Source organism: Octopus bimaculoides, chromosome 12 (genome assembly GCF_046866305.1).
Source record: "Octopus bimaculoides isolate indiv1 chromosome 12, ASM4686630v1, whole genome shotgun sequence".
Lineage (NCBI taxonomy): Eukaryota > Metazoa > Mollusca > Cephalopoda > Octopoda > Octopodidae > Octopus > Octopus bimaculoides.
The window spans coordinates 11,925,572-11,938,071 of NC_142939.1; the positions used below are offsets into that span (position 1 = coordinate 11,925,572).

General features: G+C 34.5%; 1 long non-coding RNA gene across 2 annotated transcripts in view; it reads right to left on the bottom strand.

The window, feature by feature from the left end:
- Positions 1 to 12,500, bottom strand: part of LOC106875597 (uncharacterized) — a 133,542-nt gene that overhangs the window by 22,825 nt on the left and 98,217 nt on the right. For both annotated transcript variants that reach the window (XR_016243804.1, XR_016243805.1), the window contains exon 2: positions 1,005 to 1,204. This is a non-coding gene — a long non-coding RNA (uncharacterized LOC106875597). The remainder of the gene's footprint in view (positions 1 to 1,004; positions 1,205 to 12,500) is intronic.

The window sequence follows — 12,500 nt, forward strand, 5'->3', positions numbered from 1 at the left end:
TTGGTATATCATTTTATTGTCGGAGTGGAGGCGCAATGGCCCAGTGGTTAGGGCAGCGGATTCGCGGTAATAATATCGCGGTTTCGATTTCCAGACCGGACGTTGTGTGTGTTTATTCAGCGAAAACACCTAAAGCTCCACGAGCCATCCTGCAAGGGATGGTGGCGAACCCTGCTGTACTCTTCCACCACAACTTTCTCTCACTTCCTGTTTTTGTTGTACCTGTAATTCAAAGGGTCAGCCTTGTCACGCTGAATATCCCCGAGAACTACGTTAAGGGTACACGTGTCTGTGGAGTGCTCAGCCACTTGCACGTTAATTTCACGAGCAGGCTGTTCCGTTGATCGGATCAACCGGAGCCCTCGACATTATAAGCGACGGAGTGCCAACAACAATATTTTATTGTCATCGGAAGTATGTGACGTGAAACCTACTTTTGCATGATTGAAACACAGAATGTAATCGTCCTTCACGAAATAAAAACGTATTTCTTCGATGCCATACTGATTTTGCCATTTATACAACCCATTTAATATATCCTCAAAACACCATTTTTTTCCCCATCATTTGGACTCATTATTTACAAACACATGGAAGAGCTGAAAATTAAAATGACACCGGCAGGATTTGAGCGCAGAATGCTTATAAGTAAGTGTATGACTAAATAGTGCCAAATGTACTTCATACGTACAGCGCAATACAAATTCTTTTGTCCACCACTTTTGCTATGAAACAGTAATAATAGACGAATAGGCGGAAGTAGATCTAGGAATAACGAGCTAACGAAGGAGAAAGAGTGGGAAGAGAGAGAGGAAGAGGAGGAGGAGAAAAGGAAGAAGAAAGATACGGCATATTTGTGAAAGAATAAAAAAAGAAAGAAAAACACGAGTAAAGAGGAAAGCGAACAAGGAAATACAAGAACAAGAACGAAAAATAAAACAAGAGCATGAGCAAAAAAAAAAAAAAATAGAAGAATCAACAAAATATAATACAGGAATACTTACAATAGCCGCGAGAAATGCGAAAATAAAAGCATCAAAGAATATATTTGTAGTCTTAGCTCAGCAGAAATTCCTCAGGGATTTTGTTACAATTTGGTTTTAATTGATCCGTCTGGCGCCAAACTCACCTCCTCACCTATAATTTCTGACAAACTTCCTTATATTCTTCCATTTCGTCTTTAGTCCACCCATCCGTGATCATCCTGCTCAATAGAAAAGGAATTTCGCACACAAATCACATGTATGTATACGTCTGTGTGTGTGCGTGTGTGTATATGTTTGTGAGTGTGTATGTGTGGTGTACCTGTACTCTTATATAGGAGTATATATATGTATATCTAGATTTGTTAATAGAATCAGGCAACGTGTAGGTGTATCGGAGTTTGTGTGGATACTCCTCAGGACATGCGCAAGCAGACAAACACACACGCACACATACATACATACATACATACATACATATATAAATATTTGCGCCTGCTCGTAACGATGTGTGTGGGTGTATATGTAGATATGTGTGTGCGTATAGGTATGTTCCAGTAAATATATATATATATATATGTATATATATATATATATATATATATATATATATATATATATATATATATATATATATATATATATATACACACACACACACACACACACGCAAATACAATATGTACGTACATTTAAATATTTATATACAGAAAGACGTAAACATATTTGTACCAATATGTTTGTGTATGGATTCATACATACGTACACACATGCCTATATGTATGTGCGGGGGGGGGGGCGTGTGTATGAGTGTATTTATATCTATATGTATGTATAAACGAATACGATAACATATGTACATATGTGTTTTTTTGTGTATATATAAACATACATATACATAAATATACATATTGGCATTTATATATATTCACATATATAATGGAAGGAACTGCCTAAGCAGATCCTGCATCACTTTGATTACATTTGAAGAGCTTTCAAAGAGGGCTCGAATACTGATGTAATCTACCCTGATTGCAGCAAGGCCTTTGTTGTTTAATATGTTTTGCTAAAATTGCTGTTTATTTTCAGATATCATCAGAAAAAGGTAATTAAAATTCATTAAAATGACAGATTTATCGGTCTTTCAAAGAGATCAAATTGTTGGTGCTCGTATGGCAGGCACTAGCGTAACGAAAACAGCTGAAATGTTTGGTTCATCAAGAAGTACTGTCTGGAAAATAATGACAGCCTTTGAGAAAGAATTCTACCTCGTAGAATTCAAGCCGTAGTTACTGCCAAATACAATCCTACTCCATATTAAACTAAACTTATTTGAAATTTTAAGGTGTTTCCATTATTTTGTCCAACCCCTGTGTATATATATTAGGGATGCAATTTTTAATTTCATTCTTCAAAGACAATTTCCAGGATCAGATTTAGATGAGCCTTCATGCACAAGTAACTTAAGTGAACTCACTTTTGAGCTATTTTCAAAAGAAAATTCACCCACAAATCCATGTTTGTTTTCTTATGCAAATCGTGTTTGAATACGGGCAAGGTTGCATAGCACGCTTGGTTTTCAATAAATTGATAGCATTTATAAGACATCAGTGGTGATTATATAGTATTGCTGAGTCATCATGTCTAGTCATGACGCAAAAAATTAAGTTCCTCTTTCACTTTCATCCTTGTTGTTTCGGTTTCAGTGTGATTTCTCCATATAACTGCTAGCGGTATGTCATTCTAGAAAAGCTTCGAAATTGTTTAAAAGAACAAGGTGAAATGGAGGAGAAATTTGATGTACTTCCAGTCCCATTCATGCAGAGGTCATGTACCTGTAGAAGAAGCCTCACTAGCCAGCAGAAGCCGAATACATGCCACTCAAATAGCAGATTGTTGGCTGGTGCCAGTTTCTTAGGAAATCAAGTAACTGCAGAAAGGAGAGAGTGGCTTAATTACCAAGAGTGGTGACACTACTGTGGTGAGATAAACTGAATTTTCAATTATTTCCGAGCAAGCTATAGGGTCCAACCTCGAAAATGTGCTTCATTTGTATGACAAACGCGCCAAGAAAGGAAAATTTGAGCCATTAGCAGAACTGTTCATTATCCCGAAAGTCCACGGTGGATGACTCAATGCTGATGACAAAAAGCTGTACTCCATTCAACTCCAAAGCAAGGGGAAAATGTGCTATTCGACAGACAATGCTGCAAGCATCCTTTCAAGAGAAGATGCTTTGGCGCTGAAGCCTCCCATTCTTTATCAAACCCAACAGGCCTGGATACTGACAGTAACTCTGAAGAAGAAAAGATTGAAGAGTATAATTATGGTGAAGATGAGAGTTGATCAAAATGATATTGATAGTGATGGCACTTACTCTTCCACAAGAAGGCACAACATATCTGCAATTGGTACGAGACTTGTAACTGGAGCAAACATCTCTACCAACAAAGCTGCAAAAATCTGCAAACAGTTGTCAGAGGAGGGCATTGGTATCCCAGGTCCTATTCAGCGAGGCGTTTACTAGGTACTCTTCAAGAAAGCTGGTGAACTGAAGAAACACTGGATCAATACGCAACGCAATCAGAAATGGAGTCGGCATTTCGATGCTAGACATATCATATGACTGGGCAGACCACTGGTTTAGTGACTCAATGTATAGATCTGAAGAGTATGCAGAATTATCGCAAGCCTCACTAACCTACAGGACAGTTTTGAAATGCTTGAAAAATCACTGGAAACAAGAGCCACCAAAACTAAACATCACCAGAAGCAATCAATGCTGTTAGCAAGCAATTAAGGTCATGCAAGAACTACACGTTACATGCAAGAACAGAGCCAACCTTCCATTGTATTTCATTCTCTCAAACGAGTTACCACAACTTGACTATTGACTAATTTCACTTTATATAACTTACCTTCTTTTCATTGTTCTGGAATGCAGAATATAGTTCTTTTAATAGTTATGGATTAAACGTTTTGAGTCTGTTTTCCCCTTTTTTTGGTTTATTATTCAATTTCTAGCTTTTGGAAATCCACCCAAATGCAACCGAGTATAAAAATTTCAAAGTTAGTCATGGGCGAACATTTGTGATCAAATACAAAAAGAGAAAAAAAAAACATTGATTTTTCATTTTCTAGCAAAAGCTCATTAGAATATAATACAGGATTACGGAGTTGCAAAAAAGTCGTAACCCTAATATATATATATATATATAAATATTTATGCGCGCGCACACGCACACACGCACACACACACATATATTCATGTATTTACTGGAATAGAAAATTATATTTGTGCAAATCCTTAAAACAGAGAATAGAATTTCACAAAAGTATCTTGCTGTCGCCTCGATTCGAAATTGAGACGTCGATGAACGAAAGGAAATAATGCAAGCCATTCGTTAAATTCCAAAAATACATAGAATGGATAATTCTTTACCACGTCCCTAGAGCAATGCCACTTAATTTATTGGCGTGAGTGTGATGAATCATCTTGTAAATCCAGGGAGATATTATGTAAATAGCAATGATAAAAACACAAACATGTACATACCGAAAAAATAAAAACACTAACAGCTTAATATTTAGCTCTGAACTGTATGCTTTCTGCTTAGTCGCCAGCCTAATTTTTTTTGACTGACCTATGTAAACCAGCGTATATTAATAACGGTTCTATTCAGCATTACTTAAATTTAAACATTGCTAAAATACAAAACCATGACGAAGCCAGAGGAAAAATACGTCAGGGAAGAGGAAAAAGAAAAACAGAAAATAAAAAAAAAACAAAACAAAGCAAGATAGAAAGAGCACAAGTAGGTTTTATACTACAGTCTTCTGCGCAAATACACATAAAAAATACATATATACACCTATGTATATATATATTCACAGACAGTTTTTTGTAAATATATACACACATATGTATGCCTGCATACATACACAGATATATGTGTGCATATATATATATATATATATATATATATATATATATATACACACATATATATACATATATATACATGTATATAAATATATACATAAATATATATATATATATGTATGTCTTTACGAAGAGATTAAAACACTTCTTCCCATACAACCAGTAAATTCGACGGTATACCGCAGCGAGTGTTAGGGTTTGCGTTCGTACGCTCAATAGTACATACATACATACATATATATCTATATCTACCTATCAATCTATATATATGTATATATATATATATATATATATATATATATATATATATATATATATATATATATATATGTGCATATACACATACCCACATATGTACGTGTATATATATATGTACATGTATATATATATATATATATATATATATATATATATATATATATATATATATATATATATATATATATATGCATACACATATATATTATATATGCATATATAAATGTATGTGTGTACGTACGTATGTATGTAGGTATATATATATATATATATATATATATATATATATATATATATATATATATATATGTATGTATGTGCGTATGAATATGCGTATGCATGTATGTATATGTGAACATACGAAAGCGTATGTGTACTATGAAGTATATAGAATAATATCGTTAATTATTCTCCTTTGTGTACCGATAGCTACTTTCGGTACGAGTCAAACAGCGGTGACAGAAAACTGTCGATTATCAGAACGTGTTAAATAAAGAGGCTACTAACATATGACAATGCCAGATAATCTTCTATGGATTCTACGTTCTCTCTTGGAATATATTTCTATTTCTACACTATGTTATTTGTGTGTTGTTATCATCATCAATATCATCATCATCATCGTCGTCATCGTCGTCCTCGTCGTCGTCATCATCATCATCGGAGCGCAATTTCAACTCGTCTAGATTATTGTCTACATACTGACGTTTCCGTCCATCGACATAGTAAGTTGTTTTAACAGCAGCAACAACAACAACAACAGTAATAACCTTATCATTTATACTAATAATAACGATAATAATAATAATAATAATAATAATAATAATAATAATAATCGTATTGATTTTTCTCACTAATGTTCAAGAACGTCAATTTCTTTTTGTGTGTTTAGGCTAAGAATACAGCATAAAGAAAACAACTACAAAAAAAAAAAAGAGAATATAAATGAAGAGTAAAAGATTCATCAGAAGAATAGGAAAGCCATTCCACTCTTATTGGCACCGCAAGAATAACAACAACAACAACAACAACAACAGCAATAACAACAACAAAGGAAGAAAAAGAGAATAGTAGTAATGTTGATCCTCGTGCTCAACTTCATAAAGCAGTTAGGATTCTGAAGTAATGTCTCATGGTCACTCTTGTACGGCTCCTTCTTCGACCAATCCATAAGTACAAGTACTTTACACGCTCAGAGGATTATAGATGTGTATGTGTGTGCGTGAGTGTGTGTGCGTGAGTGTGTGTGCGTGAGTGTGTGTGCGTGAGTGTGTGTGCGTGAGTGTGTATACACATGCTTACATCCCTCTCTCTCTATCTCCATATATATATATAATATATATAGTATATATATATATAGTATATATATGTATATATATATAGTATATATATGTATATATATATACATATATATATACATCTATGTATATATATATATATATATATATATATATATATATATATATATATATATATATATATATATATATATATGTATGTATATATATATATATATATATATATATATATATATATATATATATATATATGAATATATATATATATATATATATATATATACACACACACACACATATAATATGCTTGAGCGCAAGTGTACGTACACAGCCCCACAATCTTCTTGTGATTAATATATGATTTTTTTCGTTTTTTTAAATATTTTATGTATTTCTGTTCAATTGAAAGTCAATGTGTGCGCGTTTGCGCATACACACTAACATACACACGTACACACACATTACAGTAGGACATATCGAGCTACATGAATCCCACAGACATACAAATTGTATGTGTGTGTGTGTGTGTGTGTGTGTCTGTATGTGTGTGTCTGTGTGTTTGCGCGTGCGTGTGCGCGCAGATATGTGTAACTATGTGTGCCATATTTTTCCATATCAGTGAATACGCATAAATGGACAGAAGATGACATATTGGAAGATGGCGTTCATTTCTCGATAAGTAGTTTTCTTCTATATCATTTACCAGTGTCGATTAACGCGTGATCCTCACAAATCTAACATTAAACATTCCTCCAATATGTTACGAACAGAAGCTTGGAACGTGTGGTTCTGCAGAGAAGAAGCATTGTAATGTATATGTTAAGTACATAGAATAATATGTTTAACAGATCCATACTAGCTTTAGAATTATGATAGATTCATAGTGTTATGTATTACTTTTATTTTATTTATTTACTTATTTTCGTTTTGTGAATCGACACATTCAATATCCGACCACGAAAATATTAGGTGCCTCAGTTTTTTTCATTTTTCTTTTATTATCACGTTTGTTTGCTTGATTGACCGATTGTTTATTTTAGTATTGTCTCTGATATCTCAATAACTGCTGAATCCAGGAAGCTCAAACGTCTTTATAGCTGAAAAAACTAAAAAATAAAAGACAGAAGAATACCCCAGACACTACATTGTATGCTAAAATGAAATACTTCACACTGACAGCGAAGCACAACAGAAAGATGTTCTCAAAACATAGATTCATCTCCATATACCCTCCTATACAAACAATTTCATATTAAGATACTTTCATGTCCACATACATCCGCTAATAGTTCGTCACAGAAAAACATGTACCACGCGATACATAATGATATATTAACTATACTTAATCCTGAATGCATCGATATGTTTTTGCTGTTTTATATTTTTGCGTTTTTTACTAACATTACTAATGTAGTTGATAGCTAACATTACATTTTAGTTTTCTATGTAGTTACCCGCAAAAATATGACAAGATGGATAGTTACACACACACACACACACACACACACACACACACACACACACACACACACACATACAGCGTGCGGCCAAATGAACTGAAACATTTGTAGGTTATAAAAGTAAAATAGAGTAAAGAACGAAAAATGTGTTTTATTTTCGAAGTGTGCATATAATGCCATTTTGTTCAATTGCTACTCTCTGTGACGTATAGTTTCAATTCGTTTTCAGTTGCCAACATGAATTGGACGGGCGAGCATCGCGCTTTCATTGTGTCCCTCCCCCAAGTTTGTTTCCGCATAATCATCTGAAAAATAAATATTTTTAATGAAACCTTCTATAAACAGTTTTCAGATGGTGCAACTTCCGATTATATCAAAATTTGTCGTGATAAACGTTTTAGGCGTTGGGTTGGAGAGTGGTGTTTTGGACAATCTACACGTCTCGATATGTTTCCTCATAACTTTCAGAGAAATGAATATTTCTGGATGAAATTTTATACAAATACCATCCAGATGGTGTAGAATAGGATAATAACAGAATTTGATGAGAAAAAAAAAACACGTGGTGCGGACCGATTTTCCACGCATCTCGATTTGGTTTCCTCATATGTTTTGAGATTTAATTACAATTTAAGCAATATTCCTCTCTTTCCCGAATTTTCCCTGAAAGAAATTATCGTAGTAAAGGGAGTTCTTGTCATTGAATACATATTTCTTTCATCATTTCATCACAATCTCAATCTGTCTCTTTTGAACAAAAGTTGACCATTCTTTGTGTGGTCGTTCAGTATGCTAGAAATAGCGGGGAATCACGTGGGTATCAAAAGTAATTTGTTTTTTCAACATAATTGTAATTAAATCATCAAAACGCAGTGTTTAAACCGCCTTGTTGATATTACCAGCATGAAAAATGGTGAAATAAATTTAATATTCCAGTCAGGAAGCCCTGGGTAGCTAAATTTCACAACATTTGCTTTGTGGTTCTTTAAAAGCCAAATTACGTCGCAAACAATAATGGTTATGCTCCGAATGATGTCATTGACACTGCGCTTATACACATTCTGTTCAAAAGTGTGTACCGTCTTTTATATTAGTTTATTTCAACTGGATACAAGATTCGACATATTTGCTGAATTCGATATATTTACTAGAGATTTGCTGAGAAAACTGAAACAAAATTTTGCTTAGTCGAGTTTCCAAGCTGTCTTCTGCGCTAAACTGTTCCTACACAATGTTCATTACAAAACCATTTTTTTGGAAAGACAATGGAAGTATATATATATTGTACTCCTGAATATATTGTTTAAACCTGCTTTACAATAACGACTTTTTTTAATGCTGACGGTCACAATTTCATTCCATTTTCCCAATATGTATTAGTTTCAAACTTTAGCACAAGCCCAGTAGGTTTGATGGAGGGGTTAAGTCGATCCCAGTATTCAAGTGAAAAGATGAAAGGTAAAGCTGGCCACGATGGAATTTGAACTCGGAACGGAAATACGGACGAAATGTTGCAAAGTATTTTTGCCAAGAATGTTAACGAGTCTGCCAGTTCACTGCCATTACCGATCGCTGAAATATTCAAATGATTTTGAATTAACTTGGAAGAAGAAGAAAAGGGGGTACGTGGAAATGCTCGATAATTCTTTAATTAGAAATAACTGTTTTTAACATAGTTCGCTGAAACTGAAATGCCTGGCAGGGTTAGTGTATGAAATTGACTCCATTCTTTTGCTGGAGCTTTATTTTATGGACCTCAGAGAGATGAAAGTACAATTGACCTCGATGGGATTTGATCACAGAAAGTGAAAAACGCCGGAAAAAATATCACAAACCATTTTGTCAGATGCGCTAACGATTCTGTCAATCCTTGGCCCTCAGCGGTAAAAAAAAAACATATAGAATGTCCAAGGTCAGAATATTTATTCCTCTTATAAGGCATATACAATTCTAAAGCAAAAGCTTGCTATGGTTATCATAATAAGTTTAGCAAAGTAGGCGCAGAAGTCCAGTCACACTATACAAACACAACATTCAACAAAAAGATTCTACATTGTCGCTCGACCTGATAAAAATGGCAGATACATTTTTGCCAAATTTTTCTACCGTCTTAAACAACAAACAAACGCAAGAGATTATTCAGTGGTCGACAACCATAAACGAACCAGACGGTTACGTTATAGTTTTATTCGGTGGAGCAGAGCAACAACGTGAAATGACTTTGTTTAATTGGTCAATGCTTGCCATAAGATATGCATTAAGTTTATTGTTTGATTGCTTGTTTTTGCTTTTCTTGTCTCGTTTTTAAACCCACGTTGGAATTGAGCGCAAACGCTTGATCTATTAGTCCAATACATTCCATACTGACTTGGCTATTTCATTCAACGCTTTTCTCAGGTTGTGTGGTAAGTTACAGTGCACCCTCTCATCAGTTGCCCTCACAGTTTTGCTGTTTATCTCCAAAACCAGCCATGAAAGAGGAGATCAAGACATTCCAGCCATGACATTTCCTCTTTGTGCATCTAAGGGACTGCATTATACTGCGTGTCTGTCCAGCCTTGTTTACAACAGGTGTCATTTTGAGGGAGATTTGGTTGTTTTCTTCTTTCTTTTTTCCTTTTTTTAATTTTTTTGGAATGGTAAATGACTGCCGAGATGTTCTTTGCATAGCTTGTGTCACACGATGTTTGTGATTCAATGCGTGTCAGAGGAATTTGATGTAGAAGCTACTTAGCGATAGAAGTCGGATGTTAATTATAGACACAAGTGATAGGACACGAATGATCGTTCCACATATAGTTTATTATTTGTTTTAGGCCGGAAACTCGCTATTAAGATCCTGTTTGGTAATGTGTAAAAATAAAACAAAAAAAAATAAAAGAAAAGAACAAAACAACTGAAAATGTATCACGAATTCAGTGGCTTCCATTTATCTTTAATTTGATATACATTTCTACTACTACTACTACTACTACTACTACTACTACTACCACCACCACCACCACCACCACCACCACTATTACTACAACTACTACTATTACTACTACTACTACTATCACCGCCAATACCACCACCACCACCACCACCACCACCACCACCACCACTACTACTACTACTACTACTACTACTACTACTACTACTACTACTACTACTACTACTACCGTTGTATGTAACACTAATTCTAATAATACTAATAATTTTGGTTTCAAATTTTGAAACAAGGCCAGTAATTTCGGGGGGAGGGGTATAAATCTCTTACATCGCCTTACTCCTTCCCCCCCCTCCCGTGTTCAATTGGTACTTATTTTATCGACCCCGAAAGATTGAAAGGCAAAGTAGGCCTTGACGAATTTGAATTCAGAACATTAAAACAGATAAAATGCCACAAAGCATATTCCTCGCCCTGCCAAGAATTCTGCCTTCTCGCACCCTTAATAACACTGGTATTATTGTTATTATTATTTATTATTATTATTATTATTATTATCATTATTATTGAGGCGGAGAGCTGGCAGAATCGTTAGCGCGCCGGACAAAATGCTTAGCTGTATTTCGTCTGACGCTACGTTCTGAGTTCATATTCCGCCGAGGTCGACTTTGCCTTTCATCCTTTCGGGGTCCATAAATTGAATACCAATTCCGTACTGGGATCGATATAATCGCTTTAATCCTTTCCCCCAAATTTGAAGCCTCGTGCTTCCAGTAGAAAGGATTATTATTATTATTATTACTCTTATGGTAGTGAGCTGGCAGAATCGTCAGCATGCCGGACATAATGCTTAGAGGCGTTTCGTCCGTCTTAACGTTCTGAGTTCAAATCTTGATAGGGTCGATTTTTACCCTTCATTCTTTCAGAGTCGATAAAATAATTAGCAGCTGAGCACTGGAGTCGATGCAATCGACTTAACCCCTCCCCAAAATTGCTGGCTTTGGCCCAAAATTTGAAACCAATATTATTACCCTTTGTATAGGTTTAATTTTGCTGTGTACAGCCAAAGCTTTAGCAACAAGAAAAGACATACGTAACAGCAACAATCATAATACTGTAGAAGTATTATGCAGCTGTTATTACTGCTGTTGTTTTTTGTTAATTATCATTATTATTATTGTTGTTTTTGATAAACGAATTAATATCTAACGAAATGCCATTTTAATCTAATCACCGTTACTAAACACAAAATGATAAAACTTAGTTTCCCAGCCTATGTACACACACACGCACACGAATACATACAATCATACATGCAGTTATTAATGTGTGTGTATATATATATGTATATATATAATCTTCGAAACGCCTAGTTTAGAATAGAGGCAGCTGATGAAAAAATAATTCCATATAGTGGCTCGTCTCTTTTCCTAAGTTCGTTCTGTTGTCTGTAAACAAAGTCCGTTTTTGTGCTTTGTGTTCCCGTTCATTTTTCTGACGTCCTGTACCCGGATATGCATCTATATATACATGTAGATGTAGGTATGTACATATATGTATGCGTACATGCATATGCTCGTATATCATTTGTATTATATATATATATATATATATATATATATATATATA